Genomic DNA, 23,219 nt, shown 5'->3' on the forward strand with positions numbered 1-23,219 from the left:
GAGCATTGCTGAGCAGCAGATGGCATGTTGCATTAGTATAGATTTTTGGCTAAATTACATAGGCAGCCACAGGAAATAAAAGGTATAGTACAACAAACTGGAGTATAACGTGAACAAAGGTGATAAAGTTTATGCCCTACTGTTTATAACACACTTGTGTGTATGTTTAAATCTTTAAGAAAAAAATATATCAACACCTATTAATAGTGCCACAGCTTCTGGGATACATGTTTCTTCAACAACTAGGAAATGGTATCCATGCAGGAAGGAGGACTTTTATTCGTTATTTTAAAATGAAAGATACCCAACTAGTACCAACTTATGGACAATCAACTAAATGCAACAAAAGGCAAAAATTTGGTAGAAAAAATTTTCTGTATCTGAACACAGTTTTGTGAATGAAATGTGACTAACGAAATGTCAGATGTGTAAATTGAAGGTGGAGAGAGGAAGAAAGGAAAGGAAGGGGATCACTGCTGTCAGACACCAGGTACTCATATAATGAAATCTCAGGTATGTCTTTAATTGAAAAATATAAAGACTGTCATTGAATTCCCCATACTATCTCTCGAATCTATAGAAGCTGACAGGCAGATGATAACCTGAGTAGAAATCTGTGTCTGGAGGCATACCATCTTCATCCTGTAGGAACCTTTGCAGAAGTTTGGCTATAGAGCAGTAATTTACTGTTATTTTTTGACTAATTTTGTAACACTGTCCATTTCCAATGTAAAATTAAATATTCACTATTTACATATCACAGCATCAGTTCTTCCAAAATTGGTTCCCATCTCCTCCTATTGATGCTACTAGCATTAGGCATTATTACCATTTCGTTTCTTGGTTGCAAACATTATAACTGTGAGGGTGACAATAAATTAATATTACTCTTTCATCAAGTAAATATGGGAAGACAGGGCATATCACAAGAAATGAAATGGTTTTCTGTTCCAGTCATTATATGCTAATTAAATCATGATTATACATTTCAGCAGCATCCCTCACTCTTTGTATGTCTTGTTCTTATCTCATGTTAATGATTTACAACATTTTCAGGCATTCATACATGTCAACACAATTAAACAGTTTAAACAGCAGTAGTCTGTGAAAGCAGGATTAATTTACATGATAAAAACAGGTTGTCAATGGAAGAAAGAGAAACACAAATGGATGAGAAACAAAATTGGCTTCAGGTTCAGTGGAAGAGCTTTGAGTGTTGAAATCTGTAGTTTGTGATCTAAAACTAAACTTTTTATTTTCCAAAGTATGCCATTCACTCAGATTACTTAATTTGAAACCATCAATGATGGGACACCCACAGCAGTTCTCAGCTGGGGAAGTTTCAGTTGCATAGCAACAAACTGACCCTCTGAAGAATACGAGTGTGTTTGATTTTTTGAAATTTATACCTTCTATCTACTTGAGAATTCCATTTCATTAGAGGCAAATGATAAGAAAGACATTGAATCCACTCGAAACAGCTGATTGTGATGGTGTTGATGTTGGTGATTGGTAATGAATGGAGCTAGGATTTTTAGGAACTAAAGATCACCATAATCACAAATATATGCTGTTAAAACAAAAATATGCACAAAACATAAAAAATGACCTAACAGTATTAAAATGAGATTAAATTTCTATTGTAAAATAAATTAGTAAGTCAATTCATGATAATGAACTAATTGTTTAGAATAAAATGCAAATGAGAAGCAATCTAAACTAGGGAATTTGATGTTGTTGTATGCTTGTTATTAACAGTAACAGAACATTGGTAACCTATGATGTATGTTTTTTTTCCATACTCTTTTCTACTTCAGTTTAAGAGCTCTGAGTTGTAACATACAATGAATGATGAAATGGCAAGTAAATAATTTCTGAAGAAGACAATATGTTAACAGTGAATATAGGTTCAAGTATTAAGAAGTCTTTGTTTGAAAGTTTTAGTATGGAGTCTAATCATGTATGGAAATAAGACATGGATGGTAAACAGTTTAGACAAGAAGAGAATAAACACTTTTGAAATGTGGTGCTACAGAAGAATGCTGAAGGTTAGATGTGTAAATCACATAACTAATGAGGGGGATTCTGACTAGAACTGGGCTGAAAAATATTTGTGCCGCAATCTGACTAGAAGAATGGATTGGTTGATAGGACGTATTATGAGACATCAGGTGATCACCAAGTTACTGTTAGAGGGAGACCAAGGGATGAATATAGTAAGCAGGTTCAGAAGCATGTAGGTTGCAATAGTTATTCAGAGATGAAGAGACTTGCACAGGATAGAGTAGCATGAAGAGCTCATTAACCCAGAATTGAGACTGAAGACCATGAAACCTTGTACAAATTGTCAAATAAAAAAGATTTCCTTTTATTAGCCAACAAAGCCTTCTACTTCAAAAAACTTCTTTCTACTTCAGCTGACAGAAAAAGTACACATTTAATATGGACCATCTTTTGAACCTAAATGATTAATAGAGAACTTTTCACTCACCAAAATCTTTGAAGTGGTGCACAGTGTTTGATACCTTTCATTTTTTTCTAACAGCTTTTCTATTTTCTTCGAGACTTCTTTTTCTGTTTTACCAAAAACAGGTTCTAATTTATTCATAATTTTTCAGTTGTTCTATATGTATCATTAGTAGCAATTCTGATTGCTCCAATGCAGTTTTAGCAGCAGGAATAAATCCAAAATTTGATTTGATTTTTGAAGGATTGCTAAAATTCCAGCATTAGACAAATTCTTGGGCTAGTTTAATTGAAGTGGGTTCACTGCTATTGAATAAATCAGTTATGCTTTTCATAGCTGAAGTTCAGGCAGTAGTAGTTTCAGGCATCAGTCCGGGACCCCATCTTGTCAAAATAGGAGATAGTGATAAGGAAATGTCCGGAACTAACAACTTAATTGCTGCAACACATGAAGAGGCTTTCAAAAATACCTTTTCATCAAACTCAGTAAATTTGTTAACATCACTGAATTTCCATTGCCTATTTTTTTCTCCAAACTACATATTTGTTAAGAAAAATGACTTGTCCTATATCATGTGTACTTTGTACAATATGTGATCCACAGGATAAATAAATAAATACAAATACAATACAAATACTATGAATGTCTTCTGCAACTCTTTGTAGGGTGTGAGCTAAACAAATCTCATGCATCATTTTACTTTCAGTGAATCGACAGCTTTTACCATATAAGTTGTTGTATCTATTATGAAGAGTACTATGTTGCTATACTTAATGTCTTTGAGCCATGTGGCACCCATAGTTCTGTCGAACAGTTTACTCATGGTGAAAAAATTTACTTTTTCTGTGTATTCCCAGGTTACTAGAAAGCTCTTGCCTGAGCCATCTTCTTCCAAAGTTCTCACAATGACATCTACAATATATCTTCCCATACAGTCTGTGGTTTCATCAGCTGACACTCAATCTTTTTTTATTTCTAACCCTTTGTCTGATTTGGTGCACTGTTATTTATTTAGACTACTTCTTCCTTTTTTTTTGTTAGCTCCAGCTGACAGTTTTTTCTTAATGTGAAAGTGTCAGGAAGAGATTTGCCTGTAAGTTTTTCTAAGAATTCATGAAATTTTCGATGGTTCAGTTCACTTAAGGGAATGTCAGCACAAAGGAACGCTGTACAAATTCTTCACAGAATGCTGAATAAAATTGGTGGGATCACCCTAGAAGCATTTGCTGCTTTGTTCTTCCATTCCCAGTCCATTGCAGATTTATCCACAGTTACTCTTAGATCACACCTTTACAATACCATCAATTGAAGATACTTTCTTCCCAAATTGAGACAAAAACTGCTGTAATTTTATTTGAATACTTTGCTTCATTTCAGGATTTGTTTCTGAACCATTCTGCACATTTCTTTGATGTCAACAAGATTGAATAAGACAGTGAGACACTTGTCTGCATGCCAGAGTCCAGAATGGCTTGGGCAATTACCTGCTCATAGAGTAACAATGGGCTACAAAAATCCACAGTTGCAGAGTGCTGAAGTTCATAATCAAACAGAAAGAAACTTCCACATGGGAAAAATATATTAAAAACAAAGATTCCAAGACTTACCAAGCGGGAAAGCGCCGGCAGACAGGCACATGAACAAAACACACAAACACACACACAGAATTACGAGCTTTCGCAACTGACAGTTGCTTCGTCAGGAAAGAGGGAAGGAGAGGGAAAAATGAAAGGATGTGGGTTTTAAGGGAGAGGGTAAGGAGTCATTCCAATCCCGGGAGCGGAAAGACTTCCCTTAGGGGAAAAAAAGGACAGGTGTACACTCGCACACACACACACACACATATCCATCCGCACATACACAGACACAAGCAGACATATTTAAAGGCAAAGAGTTAAGGGCAGAGATGTCAGTCGAGGTGGAAGTACAGAGTCAAAGAAGTTGTTGAAAGACAGGTGAGGTATGAGCGGCGGCAACTTGAAATTAGCGGAGGTTGAGGCCTGGCGGATATCGAGAAGAGAGGATATACTGAAGGGCGAGTTCCCATCTCCGAAGTTCGGATAGGTTGGTGTTGGTGGGAAGTATCCAGATAACTCGGACGGTGTAACACTGTGCCAAGATGTGCTGGCCGTGCATCAAGGCATGTTTAGCCACAGGGTGATCCTCGTTACCAACAAACACTGTCTGCCTGTGTCCATTCATGCGAATGGACAGTTTGTTGCTGGTCATTCCCACATAGAAAGCATCACAGTGCAGGCAGGTCAGTTGGTAAATCACGTGGGTGCTTTCACATGTGGCTCTCCCTTTGATCGTGTACACCTTCCGGGTTACAGGACTGGAGTAGGTGGTGGTGGGAGGGTGCATAGGACATGTTTTACACCGGGGGCGGTTGCAAGGGTAGGAGCCAGAGGGTAGGGGAGGTGGTTTGGGGATTTCATAGGGATGAACCAAGAGGTTACGAAGGTTAGGTGGACGGCGGAAAGACACTCTTGGTGGAGTGGGGAGGATTTCATGAAGGATGGATCTCATTTCGGGGCAGGATTTTAGGAAGTCGTATCCCTGCTGGAGAGCCACATTCAAGGTCTGATCCAGTCCCGGGAAGTATTCTGTTACAAGTGGGGCACTTTTGGGGTTCTTCTGTGAGAGGTTCTGGGTTTGAGGGGATGAGGAAGTGGCTCTGGTTATCTGCTTCTGTACCAGGTTGGGAGGGTAGTTGCGGGATGCGAAAGCTGTTTTCAGGTTGTTGGTGTAATGGTCGAGGGATTCAGGACTGGAGCATATTCGTTTGCCACGAAGGCCTAGGCTGTAGGGAAGGGACCGTTTGATATGGAATGGGTGGCAGCTGTCATAATGGAGGTACTGTTGCTTGTTGGTGGGTTTGATGTGGACGGATGTGTGAAGCTGGCCATTGGACAGATGGAGGTCAACATCTAGGAAAGTGGCATGGGATTTCGAGTAGGACCAGGTGAATCTGATGGAACCAAAGGAGTTGAGGTTGGAGAGGAAATTCTGGAGTTGTTCTTCACTGTGAGTCCAGATCATGAAGATGTCATCAATAAATCTGTACCAAACTTTGGGTTGGCAGGCTTGGGTAACCAAGAAGGCTTCCTCTAAGCGACCCATAAATAGGTTGGCATACGAGGGGGCCATCCTGGTACCCATGGCTGTTCCCTTTAATTGTTGGTATGTCTGGCCTTCAAAAGTGAAGAAGTTGTGGGTCAGGATGAAGCTGGCTAAGGTGACGAGGAAAGAGGTTTTAGGTAGGGTGGCAGGTGATCAGCGTGAAAGGAAGTGCTCCATTGCAGCGAGGCCCTGGACGTGCGGGATATTTGTGTATAGGGAAGTGGCATCAATGATTACCAGGATGGTTTCTGGGGGTAACAGACTGGGTACGGATTCCAGGCATTCGAGAAAGTGGTTGGTGTCTTTGATGAAGGATGGGAGACTGCATGTAATGGGTTGAAGGTGTTGATCTACGTAGGCAGAGATACGTTCTGTGGGGGCTTGGTAACCAGCTACAATGGGGCGGCCAGGATGTTTGGGTTTGTGAATTTTAGGAAGTAGGTAGAAGGTAGGAGTGCGAGGTGACGGTGGGGTGAGGAGTTTGATGGGGGAACTCGCCCTTCAGTATATCCTCTCTTCTCGATATCCGCCAGGCCTCAACCTCCGCTAATTTCAAGTTGCCGCCGCTCATACCTCACCTGTCTTTCAACAACTTCTTTGCCTCTGTACTTCCGCCTCGACTGACATCTCTGCCCTTAACTCTTTGCCTTTAAATATGTCTGCTTGTGTCTGTGTATGTGCGGATGGATATGTGTGTGTGTGTGCGCGAGTGTACACCTGTCCTTTTTTTCCCCTAAGGGAAGTCTTTCCGCTCCCGGGATTGGAATGACTCCTTACCCTCTCCCTTAAAACCCACATCCTTTCATTTTTCCCTCTCCTTCCCTCTTTCCTGACGAAGCAACTGCCAGTTGCGAAAGCTCGTAATTCTGTGTGTGTGTTTGTGTGTTTTGTTCATGTGCCTGTCTGCCGGCGCTTTCCCGCTTGGTAAGTCTTGAAGTTCATAATCATGTATTCAAATGAAATAGGGGAGTTTAGTTGGTTGGTTAGTTGATTTGAGGAGGGGACCAAACAGTGAGATCATTGGTCCCATCAGATCAGGGAAGGATGGGAAAGGAAATCTGCCGTACCCTGCCGAAGGAACCATCCCAGTATTTGCCTGAAGCGACTTAAGGAAATCACCAAAAACCTAAATCAGTATGGCCAAATGCAAGTACGAACCATTGTACCCCCTAATGCGAGTCCAGTGTGCTAACCACTGTACCACTTCACTTGGTGAAATGGGTGAGAAAGGTAGATATTTCCCCCTAATGCGAGTCCAGTGTGCTAACCACTGTACCACTTCACTTGGTGAAATGGGTGAGAAAGGCCCCCTAATGCGAGTCCAGTGTGCTAACCACTGTACCACTTCACTTGGTGAAATGGGTGAGAAAGGTAGATATTTACCACTTTCCAAGAAATAAAATGAGATGTACAGTTCTGAGAAATGCCACACAGAAGAAAATTTTTTTGTTTCTTGAAAGAGTGAAAATATAATGAATGTGACCATTTACTTCCTAAAATATGTTGTATCAGAGAGAAATGGCCATGTATGCATAAATATGACTTAACAAATTACAGTACTTTGTTTAGTTTTTTTGTAACAAGCATTTATACGAACTCAGGATACTGTCAGTCTTACCAAAAAATTATTCCCTATGATAAAAATCCTAACCCTAGTAATGAATAATAACAGTTCTCTCCATTTTACAAAAACCACAATAATAATAATTACTGTGGGGATGCAATTAGTTGAACATTAGGAGCAATACGGAAGTGTGGAATTTCTCCGTTTTACTTACTGATGAGTTCTTTGGTTTCTACATCTACATCTACATACATACTCCGCAATCCACCATACGGTGCGTGGCAGAGAGTACCTCATACCACAACTAGCATCTTCTCTCCCTGTTCCACGAGGGAAAAATGACTGCCTATATGCCTCTGTACGAGCCCTAATTTCTCTTATCTTTGTGGTCTTTCCACGAAATATAAGTTGGCGGAAGTCACCCTCAAATGCTGGTTCTCTAAATTTCCTCAGTAGCGATTAACGAAAAGAGCGCCTCCTTTCCTCCAGAAACTCCCACACGAGTTCCTGAAGCATTTCCGTAACACTTGTGTGATGATCAAACCTACCAGTAACAAATCTAGCAGCCCGCCTCTGAATTGCTTCTATGTCCTCCCTCAATCCAACCTGATAGGTATCCCAAATGCTCAAGCAGTACTCAAGAATAGGTCGTATTAGTGTTTTATAAGCGGTATGCTTTACAGATGAACCACATCTTCCCAAAATTCTACCAATGAACCAAAGACGACCATCCACCTTCCCCAAAACTGCCATTACATGCTTGTCCCACTTCATATTGCTCTGCAATGTTCGCCCAAATATTTAATCGACGTGACTATGTCAAGTACTACACTACTAATGGAGTATTCAAACATTACGGGATTCTTTTTCCTATTCATCTGCATTAATTTACATTTATCTATATTTAGAGTTAGCTGCCATTCTTTACACCAATCACAAATCCTGTCCAAGTCATCTTGTATCCTCCTACAGTCACTCAACGACGACACCTTCCCGTACACCACAGCATCATCAGCAAACAGCCGCACATTGCTATCCGCACTATCCAAATGATCATTTATGTAGATAGAAAACAACAGTGGACCTACCACACTTTCCTGAGGCACTCCAGATGATACCCTCACCTCCGATGAACACTCACCATCGAGGACAACATTCTGGGTTCTTCGAGCCACTCACATATTTGAGAACCAATCCCACATGCTCGTACCTTAGTTAGGAGCCTGCAGTGGAGCACCGAGTCAAACGCTTTCTGGAAGTCAAGGAATATGGCATCCGTCTGACACCCTTCATCCATGGTTCACAAGATATCATGTGAAAAAAGGGCGAGTTGCGTTTCGCAGGAACGATGCTTTCTAAAGCATGGACAGCAATTTCTCTGTCTCAAGTAAATTCATTATATTCGAACTGAGAATATGTTAGAGAATCCTGCAACAAACCGATGTTAAGGATATTGGTCTGTAATTTTGAGTATCTTTCCTTCTACCCTTCTTACATACAGGCGTTACCTGCGTTTTTTCCAGTCACTCGGGACTTTACGTTGGGCAAGATATTTGCGATAAATGCAAGCTAAGTAAGGAGCCAATGCAGTAGAGTACTCTCTATAAAACCGAATTGGAATCCCATCAGGACCTGGCGATTTATTTATTTTCAACCCATTCAGCTGCTTCACAACCCCAGGGATGTCTATCATTATGTCCTCCATACAGTAATCTGCACGAGACTCAAATGGCAATATGTTTGTACAATCCTCCTGCATGAAAGATTTCTCAAATGCTAAATTTAAAATTTCAGCTTTTGCCTGAAAGCAAGGGGAAACTACAGCCGTAATTTTTCCCCGAGGGCATGCAGTTTTACTGTATGATTAAATGATGATGGCATCCTCTTGGGTAAAATATTCCAGAGGTAAAACAGTCCCCAATTCGGATCTCCAGGCAGGGGCTACTCAAGAGGACGTCATTATCAGGAGAAAGAAAACTGGCATTCTATGGATTGGAGCGTGGAGTGTCAGATCCCTTAATCAGGCAGGTAGGTTAGAAAATTTAAAAAGGGAAATGGATAGGTTAAAGTTAGATATAGTAGGGATTAGTGAAGTTTGGTGGCAGGAGGAAAAGACTTTTGGTCAAGTGAATACAGGGTTATAAATACAAAATCAAATAGGGGTAATGCAGGAGTAGGTTTAATAATGAATAAAAAAAAATAGGAGTGCGGGTAAGCTACTACAAACAGCATAGTGAACACATTATTGTGGCCAAGATAGACACAAAGCCCACACCTACTACAGTAGTACAAGTTTATATGCCAACTAGCTCTGCAGATGACGAAGAGATTGATGAAATGTACAATGAGATAAAAGAAATTATTCAGATAGTGAAGAGAGACAAAAATTTAATTGTCATGGGTGACTGGAATTCGAGAGTAGGAAAAGGGAGAGAAGGAAACATAGTAGGCGAATATGGATTGGGGCTAAGAAATGAAAGAGGAAGCCACCTGGTAGAATTTTGCACAGAGCACAACTTAATCATAGCTAACACTTGGTTCAAGAATCATGAAAGAAGATTTTATACATGGAAGAACTCTGGAGATACTAGAAGGTTTCAGATAGATTACATAATGGTAAGACAGAGATTTAGGAACCAGATTTTAAATTGTAAGACTTTTCCAGGGACAGATATGGGCTCTGACCACGATCTATTGGTTATGAACTGTAGATTAAAACTGATGAAACTGTAAAAACGTGGGAATTTAAGGAGATTGGACCTGGATAAACTGAAAGAACCAGAGGTTGTAGAGAGTTTGAGGGAGAGCATAAGGGAACAATTGACAGGAATGGGGGAAAGAAATACAGTAGAAGAAGAATGGGTACCTTAGAGGAATGAAATAGTTAAGGCAGCACAGGATCAAGCAGGTAAAAAGACGAGGGTTAGTAGAAATCCTTGGGTAACAGAAGAGATACTGAATTTAATTGATGAAAGGAGAAAATACAAATATGCAGTAAGTGAAGCAGGCAAAAAGGAATACAAACGTCTCAAAAATGAGATCGACAGGAAGTGCAAAATGGCTAAGCAGGGATGGCTAGAGGACAAATGTAAGGATGTAGAGGCTTATCTCATGAGGGGTAAGATAGATACTGCCTACAGGAAAATTAAAGAGACCTTTGGAGAAAAGAGAACCACCTCTATGAATATCAAGAGATCAGATGGAGAACCAGTTCTAAGCAAAGAAGGGATAGCAGAAAGGTGGAAGGAGTATATAGAGGGTCTATACAGGGGCGATGTTCTTGAGGACAATATTATGGAAATGGAAGAGGAGGTAGATGAAGATGAAATGGGAGATATGATACTGTGTGAAGAGTTTAACAGAGCACTGAAAGACCTAAGTCGAAACAAGGCCCCGGGAGTAGACAACATTCCATTAGAACTACTGACAGCCTTGGGAGAGCCAGTCCTGACAAAACTCTACCATCTGGTGAAAAAAATGTATGAGACAGGTGAAATTCCCTAAGACTTCAAGAAGAATATAATAATTCCAATCCCAAAGAAAGCAGGTGTTAACAGGTGTGAAAATTACCGAACTATCAGTTTAATAAGTCACAGCTGCAAAATACTAACGCGGATTCTTTACAGACGAATGGAAAATCTGGTAGAAGTCGACCTCTGGGAAGATCAGTTTGGATTCTGTAGAAATGTTGGAACACATGAGGCAATACTGACCCTACGACTTATCTTAGAAGAAAGATTAAGGAAAGGCAAACCTACATTTCTAGCATATGTAGACTTAGAGAAAGCTTTTGACAATGTTGACTCGAATACTCCCTTTTAAATTCTGAAGGTGTCAGGGGTAAAATACAGTGAGAAAAGGCTAATTACAATTTTTACAGAAAGCAGATGGCAGTTATAAGAGTCAAGGGACATGAAAGGGAAGCAGTGGTTGGGAAGGGAGTGAGACAGGGTTGTAGCCTCTCCCCGATGTTATTCAGTCTCTGTATTGAGCAAGCAGTAAAGGAAACTAAAGAACAGTTCAGAGTAGGTATTAAAATCCATGGAGAAGAAATAAAAACTTTGAGGTTCGCCAATGACATTGTAATTCTGTCAGAGACAGCAAAGGACTTGGGAGAGCAGTTAAACGGAATGGACAGTGTCATGAAAGGAGGGTATAAGATGAACATGAACAAAAGCAAAACGAGGATAGTGGAATGTAGTCAGGTGATGCTGAGGGAATTAGATTAGGAAATGAGACACTTAAAGTAGTAAAGGAGTTTTGCTATTTGGGGAGCAAAATAACTGATGATGGTCGAACTAGAGAGGATATAAAATGTAGACTGACAATGGCAAGGAAAGCGTTTCTGAAGAAGAGAAATTTGTTAACATCGGGTATTGATTTAAGTGTCAGGAAGTCATTTCTGAAAGTATTTGTATGGAGTGTATACATGTATGGAAGTGAAACATGGACGATAAACAGTTTAGACAAGAAGAGAATAGAAGCTTTCGAAATGTGGTGTTACAGAAGAATGCTAAAGATTAAATGGGTAGTTCACATAACTAATGAGAAGGTATTGAATAGAATTGGGGAGAAGAGGACTTTGTGGCACAACTTGACTAGAAGAAGGGATCAGTTGGTAGGACATGTTCTGAGGCATCAAGGGATCATCAATTTAGTACTGGAGGGCAGCGTGGAGGGTGAAAATTGTAGAGGGAGACCAAGAGATGAAGATGAATACACTAAGCACATTCAGAAGGATGTAGGCTGCAGTAGGTACTGGGAGATGAAGAAGCTTGCACAGGATAGAGTAGCATGGAGAGCTGCATCAAACCAGTCTCAGGACTGAAGACCACAACAACAACACTTTCGTTTTGCTGTCTTCCATTGCTAGGCCAGACTGATCAGTGAGTGACTGGATGGAAGCCTTCAACCCGCTTACCAATTTTACGTAAGACCAGAATTTTCTTGGGTTTTCAGCAAGATATTTTGGTAAGGTATGATGGTGGTAGTGGTTGTATGCCTCCCACATCACTCTTTTTCAGCAGCATGAATCTATACTAATTTTGCCTGTCCTCATTCTCCCGATCTTTCTTGTACTGAGAGTGCAACTGCTTCCTGAGTATTCTCAGAATTTCGCTGTTAAGCCACAGTGGGTCTTTTCCATCCGTAACCCACTTTTTTGGCACATACTTCTCCAATTTGTGATTTACAATGTGTTTAAAATGTGCCCATAACTCTTCCACATCCATCATACCGGAAGTAATTGAAGTCGATTCACTTACTGAGTGGGATGCTAACAACTGCTTATCTGCTCTTTCTAGTAAGAATACTGTCCTAGCCTCCTTGACCGACTTTTTAACTTTCATAACCATAGTCGTAATGACAACATCATGATCACTAATCCCTGTCTCAGCACTGACACCGTCGATGAGGTCTGGTCTGTTCGTGGCTACCAGATCTAAAATATTTCCATTACATGTTGGCTGTCAACTTAGCTACTCAAGACAGTTTTCAGATAATGTGTTGAAAAGTAATTCACATGACGGATGTCTGTACCACCTATAATGAATCGATAGACATCCCATTCTATACTAGGTCGGCTGAAGTCGCCTCCGACTAATATAGCATGATTCGGGTACTTTTGCGATACAGAATGTAGACTCCGTTTGAATGATTCTAGAACTGTCATGGTGGAGCCTGGTGGCTGGTAATAACACCCAACAATTAACTTTATTTCTCCTAGCCCTGTTAAACGTGTCCAGATAACTTCACACTCACACTCTACTTTGACCTCAGCAGACAATATTTTTGTCAACTGCAATGAAGACACCACCTCCTACGGTATCTAATCTGTCTATCTGATACACGTTCCAACCCTCACTAAATATTTCAGAACTTCCTATCTCAGGGCTCAGCCAGGTCTCAGTCCCGAGAATAATTTGCGCGCCACATGCTTCCTGGAGGGCAGTAAATTCAACGAACTTTATTTCGAACACTCTGAAAATATACTGCTAATATCTTGACAGCTGAAGAGTCTTTACACTGAGCATGTCCTGATTTCCCTGCCTGCACGTCGACTGGTGAGTGTACATCAGGACACCTTGCACTACAGCCTAGCCTAAAAAAACCCTTGTGCACACTACAAGTACTCTGCTACCCGAGTAGCCGCTGCGTTTATGTAGTGCACCTCTGACCTATCTAGGGGCGTCCTACAATTCCCCACCCAATAGTGCAAGTCCAGAAATCTGCAGCCAAGACCGTCACAGAGTCGACGAAGCCTCTGGTTGAGACCCTCCACTCGGCTCCAAACCAAAGGACCCCGATCCACTCTGGGAACGATGCTGCAAATAGAGAGCTCTGCTTGCACCCAGCGTGCGAGGCCAGCGGTCTTCACCAAATCAGCCAGCCACCTGTACGAACTGAGGATTGCCTCAGAACCCAAGTGACAGGCATTATTGGTGCCAACGTGAGCAACTACTTGCAGACGACTGCATCCCGTATGCTCGACAGCCACAGGCAAGGCCACCTCCACATCTTGGATGAGGCCCCCCGGCAGACAAACCGAGTGCACGTTGAATTTCTTTCCACCCCAGTACGCTATTTCCTTAAGGCGCTCCATCACCCGTCTAACGTTGGAGCTCCCAATAACCAGCAAGCCTTTGCCCCTGTGTGCCTGCCCGGGCCCTGCTGAAGGAGTGGCCACCTGCCCACTGACAGGACGCACGGGCGAGTTGCAGTCTGCAACTCAGCTTGAGGTGAGTGCGGCACCAACGCGCCGGGTACACTAGAAGATGCCTCGGCAGCTGAGTCAGCGAACGCAGCAAGCGACACCTGGGGTGTCTCAAGCGACGCGCCAGGCCATCCGCTGTCACTGCACCTCAAGGCAGCAGCCTGAAGGTGGCTGACCATGGCCAACAGCAAGCTCAGCTGCTCACGAACCGCGGCCAGCTCCTCCTGCGCCCGCACACAGCACGCACACACCCTTTCCATCCTACTACCAATATCTAACGACTCCACGAATTTATACTTTACAGCTATCAATAAGCAATATTACTCTTCTCAAATACGAGAATACACCTGCATTTTATGTAATTAAATATGCAAGTGCACAAACACTTGGAAAGAAATTAAGAGTCAAACTACAAAACAAATACGAGGTTCATTTAAGTTCAAAGGCCTCCGATTTTTTTTCTAATTAACTACTCACCCGAAATCGATGAAACTGGCGTTACTTCTCGACGTAATCGCCCTGCAGAAGTACACGTTTTTCACTACGCTGACGCCATGATTCCATGGCAGCGGCGAAGGCCTCTTTAGGAGTCTGTTTTGACCACTGGAAAATCGCTGAGGCAATAGCAGCACGGCTGGTGAATGTGCGGCCATGGAGAGTGTCTTTCATTGTTGAAAAAAGCCAAAAGTCACTATGAGCCAGGTCAGATGAGTAGGGAGCACGAGGAATCACTTCAAAGTTGTTATCACAAAAAAACTGTTGCATAACATTAGCTCAATGTGCGGGTGCGTTGTCTTGGTGAAACAGCACATGCTTTTTTGTTGCAATGCAGGAAGGAATTTGTTCTTCAAAACATTTTCATAGGATGCACCTGTTACCGTACTGGAACGCCATGGGTAAGGGTTACGCCCTCGCTGTCCCAGAACATGGACACCATCATTTTTTCAGCACTGGCAGTTACCCGAAATTTTTTTGGTGGCGGTGAATCTGTGTGCTTCCATTGAGCTGACTGGCGCTTTGTTTCTTGGTTGAAAAATGGCATCCACGTCTCATCCATTGTCACAACCGACGAAAAGAAAGTCCCATTCATGCTGTCGTTGCACGTCAACCTTGCTTGGCAACATACCACACAGGCAGCCATGTGGTCGTCCGTCAGCATTCGTGGCACCCACCTGGATGACACTTTTCGCATTTTCAGATCGTCATGCAGGATTGTGTGCACAGAAATGCCAACTCTGGAGGCGATCTGTTCGACAGTCATTCGGCGATCCCCCAAAACAATTCTCTCCACTTTCTCGATAATGTCGTTAGACCGGCTTGTGCGAGCCCGAGGTTGTTTTGGTTTGTTGTCACACGATGTTCTGCCTTCATTAAACTGTCGCACCCACGAACGCACTTTCGACACATCCATAACGCCATCACCACATGTCTCCTTCAACTGTCGATGAATTTCAATTGGTTTCACACCACGCAAATTCATAAAACGAATGACTGCACGCTGTTAAAGTAAGGAAAACGTCGCCATTTTAAGTATTTAAAACAGTTCTCATTCTCGCCGCTGGCGGCAAAATTCCATCTGCCGTACAGTGCTGCCATCTCTGGGATGTACTGACAATGAAAAAAATCGGAGGCCTTAGAACTTGAATGCACTTCGTATGAAAGCTAAATTTGCGACTCGTTTCTGCACTGCTGCTGCACTGATACTTCACCAGCGACTGCTCAAGGCTCACTTTCTTTTTACCACCATTGTCTCATTGCCCTGTTCTGTATTGTGTAATCGGTGACTCCAAATAGCGCCATGGCAGACAACAAACACATCAAAAGTGAGGACACACTGCTGGCTACTATGGATGCCACCTCATCAGCACAGTTGTTTTTTACCTCAGAGGAAGTAACCACCTTTCTATCAGTGGCAATAAATTTTGGACTACTACTGAACACTTCTCATGAATTGCACCTTGCAGGCAATTTGCTAATAGGCTGCGTCGTGTCTTCTGCACCACAAGGAAAATGCATTGTCCTGCTGTACACAGTACAACAACAGGACCTATAGTTCTGGCTCCTACAACTTTCATTTGCCACCTACATTATCCCTTATGACAACCTTCAATTCATTCTTAAAATTTGATAGTTAGGTTCTTAAACCTTGTTGTTATTATCTGATATCATGCAAAACATGTCACATGCACAAAAATAGGTACACTTTGAGGACAATGTGCTTTGCCGAGTGCATAAACCGACAGATCTTCAAATTGAACAAGTCTTGGCAAGTGAAATTATTGATGACAAGTTATCTCTGCATTCTGGCATCATATCTGGTCGCTAGCATCTGAAACCAAAGTGCCTGAGGCAACACTGAAACACGTGGAGGTTAGACAGTTGCCTTTTGCAGTCAAAAATGCTGTGGTTTCAAGTAACACCACAAATTTGGATTTGGTTACTCATTGCTGACCAAATATACAGTACTGGCCATCAGAATTGCTACACCATGAAGATGACGTGCTACAGACACGAAATTTAACCTATAGGAAGAGAATGTTGTGATATGCAAATGATTAGCTTTTCAGAGCATTCACACAAGGCTGGCGCCGGTGGGGACACCTACAACGTGCTAAAATGAGGAAAGTTTCCAACCAATTTCTCATACACGAACAGCAATTGACTGGCATTGCCTGGTGGAACGTTGTTGTGATGCCTCGTATAAGGAGGAGAAATGTGTACCATCACATTTGCGACTGTCATAAAGGTCAGATTTAGCCTATCGCAATTGCGGTTTATCATATTGTGACATTGCTGCTTGCGTTGGTCGAGATCCAATGACTGTTAGCAGAATATGGAATCGGTGAGTTCAGAAGGGTAATATGGAATGCTGTGCTGGATCCCAACAGCCTGGCATCACTAGCAGTCAAGATGACAGGCATCTTATCCCCATGGCTGTAACGGATCCTGTAGCAACGTCTCGATCCCTGAGTCAACAGATGGGAACGTTTGCAAGACAACAACCATCTGCACAAACAGTTTGATGACGTTTGCAGCAGCATGAACTATCAGCTCGGAGACCATGGCTGAGGTTACCCCTGACATTGCATCACAGACAGTGCCTGAGATGGTGTACTCAACAACGAACCTGGGTGTACGAATGGCAAAACATTTTTTCGGACGACTCCATGTTCTGTTGACAGCATCATGATGGTTGCATCCGTGTTTGGCAACATCGCAGTGAACGCACATTGGAAGCGTGTATTCGGCATCACCATACTGGTGTATCACCCGGCGTGATGGTATGGGGTGCCATTGGTTACACGTCTCTGTCAGTTCTTGTTTGCATTGACGGCACTTTGAACAGTGGACGTTACATTTCAGATGTGTTATGACCTGTGGCTCTACCCTTCATTCGATCCCTGCGAAACCCTACATTTCAGAAGGATAATGCACGAACATATGTTGCAGGTCCTGTACGGGCCTTTCTGGATACAGAAAATATTCAACTGCTGCCCTGGCCAGCACATTCTCCAGATCTCTCACCTACTGAAAACATCTGGTCAATAGTGGCCGAGCAACTGGCTCGTCACAATACGCCAGTCAGTACTCTTGATGAACTGTGGTATCGTGTTGAAGCTGCATGGGCAGCTGTAAATGTTTGGCTCAATACCCAGGCGTATCAAGGCCATTATTACGGCCAGAGGTGGTTGTTATGGGTACTGATTTTTCAGGAGCTATGCACCCAAATTGCGTGAAAATGTAATCACATGCTAGTTCCTAGTATAATATATTTATCCAGTGAATACCCATTAATTATCTGCATTTCTTCTTGGTGTAGCAATTTTAATGGCCAGTAGTCTATATTACATTGTGAGTACTGTCATAGTGAAGGTGAATGGTCTACTTTGGTTCACTGGAACAATTTTAGGAAAGCATGGCTCGTCTGTAAAGGAGACTGCATATAGGATGCTAGTGTGACCTATTCTGTAGAACTGCTTGGGTATTTGGGATCTACACCAGGTCAGATTAAAGGAAGACATCGAAGTAATTCAGAGGCTGGCTGCTAGGTTTTTTACTGGTAGGTTCAAACTGCGGGCAATTATAATGTGGATGATTTGGGAGCTGAAATGGGAATCCCTGGAGGGAAAGTGATGTTCTTTTCAAGGAAACCTACTGAGAAAATTTAGAGAACTGGCATTTGAAGTTGACTGCAGAACACTTCTGCTGCTACCAATATACATTTCACATAAGGACCACAAAGATAAGGTACAAAAAATTAAGGCTCATACGTAGGCACACAGACAGTTGTTTTTCCCTCACTACATTTGTAAGTGAAGCACGAAAGGAAATGACTGGAAGTGGTACAGGTACCTTCTGCCAAGCACTGTACAGTGGCTTGCAGCAAAAGTATGTAGATGTAGATATAGATACATGATAATGCAACACATATGGAAAATGGTGTCCTGAGTATAGTTACAATGGACGCCACTAGAGGGGAGCAGCTTCCACTAGCAGAACTAGTTAGCTCATTACAGCATGACTTTAGCACTTTCTCATGGCAATTCCAGCAAACTCAAGTGAGTCCAAGCAGCCCTCAGCCTGCCAGGCAATGCAGCACTTGCTGTGGTTGATATGATTCCCACTTTGGACAGATGACTAGAAAATGCACCCCTCTGTGCAACTATCCAAAAGAGGTCAGCAATTGGACATATGCACAACCAACTGCTCTGATGTAAAGGGCTTATGCCCTACCACTGCAGGAATTTCCATTTCATGTGTGCCGATATCAGCTGTAGACACTGTCACAAAAATGTGGATTTCTCCCTAATATCAGAAATGACTACCAGGGAAGTCTAATTAAGCTTCCACTGTTAACAGTTTTTTTACGTCACGCCACTTGATGTCCAGGACACTACAGTACTCAGAATTATTTGGTCAACTCAGGATCAGATCTCTGCGTTGTTCCGGTGAAACTGGAAGACCAATCTTCCATTGCATCCTGGCCCATCACTGTGAATAGCTCAAAAATACCTATTTCTGGACAATGCAGCGAGATGGTGAGTTTGGGTTTCATGAAGAGCTTGTAGTGGATCTTCAGAATCTCCAGTGTCACAAAACTCTTGTGGTGTATTTTCTACACCAGTTTCATACTGATTTCTCCATACAGAAAGTCCAACTCCATATGAATGCTGAGACAGTTTATGGGCATACTAAATGACCCTATATTGCTCATGAACTGATAAACATAGCAGTTTCAGGTACAGCAGTGCCTGGAGTACACAGAAGCAACCTATCAACACAGAAGCATCATTGTTAAAAGAACTTTTCACCACACAATTAACAGTGTTAGTGACCACTTTATAAGGCAGTGAGCTTTAAGCTAGAGAAAACACGCATTAATGCTGACTATGGTGCATTTCATGCTCAAATCAAAAAATGAACTACTGCTCTCTGGATGTCTCAGACTAAATTACGGATATTAGAAGATGACATCATTCCCCAGATGACTTTGAATGATTCAAAACAGCTGCCTATGCACCTCACTGGGATACTGCATAACGCTAGCCATCACATTCCTATTATGACATGGCCACCGGTTGCTTTCAAATTGTGGAGGTTGTCACCTGAAAAGTATCCTACACTGAAAAAAAAAATTTGAAGACTTATTGATCACAAGGATTATTTGATGTTCAAGCAGCCCATGGATGTTTAGTAAAGAAAAAAGACAGTCGCTGACATCTTTGAAAAGACCACTGAACTTTGAACGCTCAGACAATTCCTGACTGTTACCCTGTTCCACACCTCAAGGATTTTAGAGCTATATTAGCACGTGCTCAGTTGTTCAGCTTTACTAATTTCCAAAAAGCATACCACCAGACTCCAGTGGCACCCACAGATATATCAAGATGGTAGTGACTGCTCCTTTCAGCCTCTTCCAAAACATCACAGTACCATTTGGCCTTATGAACACATCTCAACATGGTAGTGTTTTGTCAATGAAGTGCTTTGTGGCCTCCTACCCTTCTATGTCTTCTGGATTATATGTTAGTTTTCTCAAATTATGGTGTGGACCATGACAAATAACACAGATTATTTTTGATAAACTTCCAAAAAAAAGAGGTTAACTTGTTTCAGTCTGTGCCTCATCCAGAAAAATTCCAACAGTTATACCATGTTTTTTTCTTTTTTGGTATCATATGGTGAACTTTTACAGGTGCTATCTGCCCTATACCGTGACCTTACAAATGCCCCTCACAGCTGTACTGTCAGGCCCAACTTGCCAGAGAATAATACCCCATCACATAAACTCCAGAAATGTCATCAGCACTCATCATGGTCAATTCCAGCTAGAGGGGTGCAGTGCTTCTAGCACATGGTATTTGTCTGTCCCCTAGCTACTGCAGTACGTTCTAACCAAACAGCAACAGGAAGTTAGTGGTATGTTGCAGCCACGCAGATTATTTGACTGCAGTGTTGGAGTCACAAACAAAATGGAGAGTTTACAACAGAGAATTTTCAGCAACCTATGAAGCCATTAAGCATTTTAGACTGAACATAGAAGCTCACCACTTCACAGTTTTTACCAACCACAAACCAGTTTCCATGACTTTCCACACCCTTCATGACTTTCTTGCCAAGACAGTTCCACCATTTGAAACTGACCAGTCAGTTTACTCTTGTTATTCATCATTTATGGGGTGCAGATAATATTATGGCTGATTATTTCTTGGTGTCTGCAAGCATTAACTACATGAACTGGCTATGGCACAACACATTGATGTGGAGCTGCAGGCATTTATCAAGAAACCACTGACAGTAGAGTGTCTACAGAAGTTACCAATAGCCAATTTCCTTGTGTGGTGTAACATTTCTCAAGGTGTTCCATTTTGCTGTTTTTTAGGAAACAAATCTTTAATGCTGTTCATGGTTGGTTGGTTGGTTGGTTGTTTTGGGGGAAGAGACCAAGCAGCGAGGTCATCGGTCTCATCGGATTAGGAAAGGATGGGGAAAGTAGTCAGCTGTGCCCTTTCAAAGGAACCATCCTAGCATTTGGCTGGAGCAATTTAGGGGAAATCACGGAAAACCTAAATCAGGATGGCCGGACGCGGGACTGAACCGTCGTCCTCCCGAATGCGAGTCCAGTGTGCTACCACTGCGCCACCTCGCTCGGTGCTGTTCATGGACTTCCTCATTCTGGAGACAGCTGCAATGGATGGGTGATGCTGGACAGATTTGTATGGTCAAGTAAGAAGCATGACTGCAGGTTGTGGGTAAACACTTGTTTGGCATGTAAATATGCTAAAGTGGGATGATATGTCCACAAACCAATTGGTTTCTTCAAGGACCCTGCACACCAATTTTCTTATTGGTCAGACTGCTCACTACTGTACAAGACTTTAAGTATATTTTTTCTGCAACTGGTAGTTTCAGCCACTGGTGGAAGCAGTGCCTATCCTGGACATTTTCGCAGGAACAGCCACATAAACCTGTCTCAACATGTGGAACTCGCAGCTCAGTTGTCCAATGTATTTCACAATGGACCAGGAAAATTAACTTCAGACCACTTTGTTTTGTGAACTGGTGGATTTATATGGTTGTATACATCATCGTACCACCAGCTACCACACATCCAGTAATGGTATGGTGACATGTTGGCACAAAACTTTAAAGTTGGCTCTGACACATCAAGACTCTTCTGGTTTGTTGACCTTAAAAAATTATTTCCAGTGTTTCTTTGTTTTCATGCAGCATTCAAACCCAATATTTGTGCATCAGCAGCAGAATTTGACTGCAGCTAGACCATCAGGCTTCCTTCAGAGTTCTTCAGCCAACAGCAGGGCTAAGCACACAAGATCCTTCCTTTTTAATACAGCAAATTAAGAACTGCATCTCCAGTTGCCACTTATCCGCAGAATCCCACTATGCAGACTCCCCATATTCATTCACAAATATCTCAGTACATGCTCTCATGTTACACTATGTAAGACCCTCTGCAAATACCTTATACACGTCCATATCTGGTATTGGGATGCAGTGCCCACACAGTGATAATGTTGGTTAACAACAAACCTACCAACATTTCCATTGAAAATGGCAAGCAAGCCTTTCTGCTTCGGGCTAATGATTCTGTGTTTTGGTCCCAATATTGTCACCCAGTGCCTGCATTACATAGTGACCAACCTGTCTACGCCATTGCCAGACGAGTCCATTCATCTGCTGCCTGTATTGACAGGTGTAACTACTAACAAGGCCACACTGTTGCTGTACTAATCCTCACAGGATACTCACTCCATTTCTCCAGTTTTACATCAGCTGGCAGAATCACATGGCGTAAATATCCTTTCAGTCCAGAAGCTCTGCTCTACATGTATCCTCCATTGCGTGTAATCTTTTGGTAAATTAGTAAAGTATGTGTCACTGAAGTTGCTCCCACTTAATCATGGATCATTGTTCCACATTATTATTGCAGTGATAATATGATGTCTACAGATAACTACCTTTTAAACTGTTGCTTATGAACCATTTCTAAACACTCAGTTATTATCTGTGCAGTGTCCGGTGGGGTTGAATTTAAATGCTTTGCCCAAAGGAATTCCTTTAACCATCACCTGATGAATAATAAGAATCCTGGTTTCTCAAAAATTCAAAACAGCTCTGCTCTCATCACGCAAGCTGAACTAAAACTGTCTGGTCAGTTAATCTATAGACAAATGAAAATATTGGCATGTACACTGTAAATGCTGCCTCATGTAAGTGGTGCAAGTAAGTCTGGTAACCTTGCATACATACCATCTTCATGAATCCTTCTGCATAAATTACATGATGATGTCATCCTTTTACTGGCTGCAGCAAGAACAAATCATAGCTGGGAGAGGCTGCAGTCTTGTTCTTCTGATTGGATAACAGCAAACATTGGCCATAGTAGTGCATCCTGGTCCTTGAATGTTCTTAGCTGACCCTTCTACATTTCAATCTTGTTGTCAGAAACTGAGACAGACTGTTAAGAATATAAACAAAATTGTTTTAGTATCAAACTCATTTTCTATTCATATGTTGAACCAAAAGCTTCATGTATGAAATATTGAGTTTTACTGGTTATATCAATCTATAGCTCTTAGATAATAATGTATGGAGTCAATAAGTTAGAATCCATATGACTGTATATTAGAAATCCATGCTGCTTACCATGGAGAAAGTCATTTTGTTCCCTCTATCTGGAATAGTGCTACTGCTTGTAAAGGATCTGAAATAGTGCTACTTACAGAGGGGAGTAAAACAGGTACTAGTTATATGGATCTATTCAGCTCCTCTATTCACAGATGTGTGTGTCCTGTGTGCTCTTACATCCCCAGAGGATTTCCGCAAATTTT

The 23,219-nt window shown here is 41.9% G+C and overlaps 1 long non-coding RNA gene across 1 annotated transcript in view; it reads right to left on the minus strand.

Annotated features, from left to right (window-relative positions):
• The window catches only part of LOC126279140 (uncharacterized), a 255,033-nt gene that overhangs the window by 52,082 nt on the left and 179,732 nt on the right, over nucleotides 1–23,219 (minus strand). Inside the window, exon 3 of the long non-coding RNA XR_007550791.1 lies at nucleotides 22,639–22,846. This is a non-coding gene — a long non-coding RNA (uncharacterized LOC126279140). The remainder of the gene's footprint in view (nucleotides 1–22,638; nucleotides 22,847–23,219) is intronic.

Source organism: Schistocerca gregaria, chromosome 6, assembly GCF_023897955.1.
Source record: "Schistocerca gregaria isolate iqSchGreg1 chromosome 6, iqSchGreg1.2, whole genome shotgun sequence".
In the NCBI taxonomy this organism is placed as follows: Eukaryota; Metazoa; Arthropoda; class Insecta; order Orthoptera; family Acrididae; genus Schistocerca; species Schistocerca gregaria.